Source organism: Centruroides sculpturatus, unplaced genomic scaffold, assembly GCF_000671375.1.
Source record: "Centruroides sculpturatus isolate CEXI.00-Female unplaced genomic scaffold, Cexi_2.0 scaffold2063, whole genome shotgun sequence".
NCBI lineage: Eukaryota > Metazoa > Arthropoda > Arachnida > Scorpiones > Buthidae > Centruroides > Centruroides sculpturatus.
This window is the reverse complement of record NW_019386207.1, coordinates 70,391-74,828: the sequence shown is the minus strand read 5'-3', so window position 1 is coordinate 74,828 and position 4,438 is coordinate 70,391.

Here is a 4,438-nt window from a genome sequence, read left to right as displayed (position 1 = left end):
TGATAAATATAATAAAATGTCGTTAATTTGACAGATATCGTTGTAATTCACTTAATTTGAATTAACGAAAACGTTTAAAAGGTTATGTGATAATTATCACAATTATGGAAAATATACTTAAGTAAAAACCTATTAACTATTTTCACAAAAATATCACGCGATTTATTAATTTTTTCCAACAATATACATTATGCTTAAAAGTCAAATTGGCACGAAGAACAATTGAATAAAAAAAAAATTGACAAGGGCTTTCCTGGCACTCCAACATAAGGTTAAAAGGAAAGAAATCCAATAATTTTCAATTATAATTTCTAAAATTTAGGGGGGGGAGACGAAAGTCTTATTTTGGAGTAGGGTAAACTTTTAAAATTCATTAAAATTGATCCCACTCGAGAAATGATCCTCTACCCTTCCCGGTATTTCCCTTCTCCCTGACATAATCAGCAAAATGTAATAGCATTAGTGCCCCATATATAGAAATATTCATGTCAAATTTCAAAAGTTTTGGTCGCTGGGGCCTTAAGATATAAAGCAAAATACGGGAAAAACACCACACACACACACACACACACACACACACACATAAAGTAGTTTAGTTTAGTTTTATTTGCTTTTTATCTCAAATAACAATTTTAATATGAAATTTAATAGAAAATTTTTATAAAAATTAGAAAAGTTTTTGAAAGACAAAATAAAATCATTTTCCAAATAAAATGGTGTTGCTCTGAATAAAATAATTGATATTTTTAGATACTGTTTAATTTGGATGTTAAATTCTATTTCTGTATTCAGTATTTGGATATTGAAAATATTCTTATATTGAATCTATTGGATATTGAATCTATTCAATATATCCAAATATTCAATATCAAAAATTGGATATTGAAAATAACATGAACTTTTGTGTGTAATTAGTGACATGGTATAAATCATCATTAAGGGTAAAATTGAAGTGAAAAAAAGAAACTGTATTGATTAATATTTTCTCAACAAATTGTTTATCATCATCTATTCTTTTTGTGTTTCAGTAGTTAAAAGAAAACATGTAAAATATAAAATAATTTTTAATGCTGCTGTAATTAGATTTATGTAAATTAATACTTTCATAAATTATTTTTTGGATAAATATATTGAATAATTTAATAAATGTGTTTTTTATTTTACCAGAGAGTTAATTGAAACACTTGCCTCATTTTCGAAACCTCTGGTGATAGCTGTCAATGGTAATGCAATGGGATTTGCTGTAACTCTTCTTACCTATAGTGATGTTGTAATGGCCAGTGAGAGTGCTACTTTTTCTATGCCATATTCTCAGTTAGGATATACTCCAGAAGGTGCAGGAACTTTGACTTTGCCACAAGTTATGGGTGTCACAATGGTAAATTATCTTCTTTACATGATATTGTTATTTTAGGAAAATATCTGTTAATGAGTTTAAATAAATAATGTATTCTTGTCCTTGCCTGTACATGTGAAACTATGAGTGTGGCATATGTAGATGAGAGAATGAAATAGTGATCTTTAGTCTATTACATTTTTATTCTATCTATGAAAATATAGATTCAAACATATTTTTAGTCTATATCTACAAATACATCCATTTACAATTTGTTATCTGTAAACATGCATTTGTATATTCATTTTTAATAAATTTTCATTCAAAATCTCCATATTTTTAATTAACAGAATTGTTCTCACTACAATTTTATTGCTGTGAGAACAATTAGTCCCAAGATTTCAGCAAATAATCTTCAGAATTTATTTGGATTTTATTTGTTTTTTTCTATGATAATTTTTAAATAGAACTTCTACTATTTTCATTTAACTGAAATGAAATTCATAATAAAAAATGTAACCATGAATTTTATTTCAGATTATTCTATCTTTAGCAAAATTGATATATTTTTTCCAGAATAACATTACAAAAAATCTACCATAGATAGTTCAAACTAAATAAACTGAATTATACAAATTTTAAATTTGTGACTAAAGGCAAATATAATTAGTTGTAAATTTTGGATTTACTCATCTTCAATTTTTCATAAAGATTACCTAGTCTTAACAATAATGGCAAAGAAAATTTTTTTGTTTTCTTAGACACAATTTTTATTTATTGAGATATCATTTGGTAATAATGATTTTAACAAGCTTATTTTTAAAAGGTCTGCCTAGCCACAGTGACTTTTTGAAAATAAAAGTATAGTAATACAGTATCATAGTTTAATCATTTAATGGCATTGTTAAACTGAAATAATAGATTTGAATTGATAGAATTGTACTTTTACAACTCTATCAATTCAAATCTAGAGTTGTATACAAGAACAATTTATTAACTAAATTCTGATGTATTAAACATCAGGATTTAGTTAATAAATTGTTCTTGTATATTTTTTTTTTACCTCATTTGCATTATTAGAGTTTGGCATTATATTACAAAAATAAAAACCATAAATGGTAAGATATTATTTATTAGAAGATTAAGTTAAAATATTAATCTTTCTGTGTGACTGGATTGGACCAAAGAAGAAGAAGAAAACATGCATAAGACACCAATTATGTCCTATGTCAAAATAAGTACACACAACAGAAAACATGTAATACAGAGAACATATCATTGAAGATACTTTGTGCAGACAACATTCACAACTTCTGGTACAAAAATTTACATCTCTACACCAGGAATTAGCCAAACATTTTGCATACACAATCCACAAGACAAAATTTCTTACACAGGGCATTACATACTTGAAACCCAAAAATGACAATGCCAATACAGACCAATCATGCATCTTCTTAAACTGTACACGATACTCACTTCATGCATCACAAACACCATCACATAAAACAACACAACATTCTCACAGAACAACAAAAAGGTTGCTGTAGAAATCGCATCAAATAAAAAGAACAGTTTCTCATTCAGTCTTTTTTCGATAAACACACAAACTTACACACAGCATATGTAGATTACAGGAAGGCATTGACAGCATCCTACATTTATAGTTATTACGTATACTATGCTGTATGCTCTGGAGAACTCGGGAACAAATTTGGATGAGAACCTTGGGAATTTTTAATGTGCATCTCTTCCTAATGCCTACCTGTAAATGCTAAGTAATTTGTTCTAATTATTAATGGTAGCATTAATATAGCCTGATGTAATCAGAAGTCATTTGGCTTTTAAAAAAAACTCAAGTTTTAACCTATTCGATGTTTAAATTTTTATTTGTTGCCTGTGATGCCATGTTGAATTTTCGTCAATGTTAAGCCTAAAAAAATTTATTTTTATTTAAATAATAATCGTGCTTACTGTATCGTTAAAAATTATTTTTTTATGTTGCACAAACAAAATAAATATATTGAGTAATATAGAAACGAAAAAAAAAGTTATATTTTAAAAGTTTGTTTTAATATAAAAATTGTGACACATAGCGACGTCTAGTATCAAAAACGTTCCGATGTAAACACAAAAATATTTGGGATTGCCCACGCAGGTCAATGAGGTCAATGTGAATATTTTCAGGAACAATGTAGGACAGGTTAAACTGTAGAACAGACAGCCAACAGTGGAAATTTATAGGTCTACAATTTAAAATGACAGCAAATTACTGGCTGTCTGTCCTTCCTTAATCTTGAGAACAGAGTTAGTTAGATGAAAGCTTAGAGGGAGTATGCCCTGATTAACTATATATGAACTTCTGATACAAACCAGAAGTCATGTTATTTCAGTTCAAAAGTTTCCTCTAAAAGGAGTTACATAGATGACTGGCATGATTCTATTTCTAACAGGAAAGATATGATGTACTATACAGGGGCAAGACACTGATAATTTGAGGTGGAGAGCATATATATTAAAATAAATAAATTTTAAAACATTGATTAAAAATTGTAGCCTCGAAGTAATTATTTACTGTGACAATGACAGAATAAATAATTACTTAGATAATGAATTTTTTTTTAATCATTAAATCATTAATGTTTTGAATTGTTTTAAATTAATGAAGCTTATTGTATACAATAATGTCATGAATATTTTATATTTAATGTTCATTACAGCATAAAAATCATTTGTAGATATTAGAGGAATCAATTGTTGATTTGTGTATAATTTTCAAGATAACATATATACGAACCAATAAAGTTCTAAATATATGAAATCTGTATACCTTATCACAAGATAAAAATTTAATAGTAACAAAATACTCTTGATTTAGTTTCAATTAGTAATTTACAAACTTTTTGTAGCCATTGTTCCCTTGGTTTCATAAACTTAAACCCAATGCCCTCTAACTCATGTTTCCTTGAATGAGAAAGTAACCAAATTGCACTGAAAGTACTCATTACTGTTAAAATTTTATGCTGGTAATTGTGTGTATGAAGATGTTACATTTGTTACTTAAAGTAAACTAATTATTGATAATTTTCATAAAGAATGAAT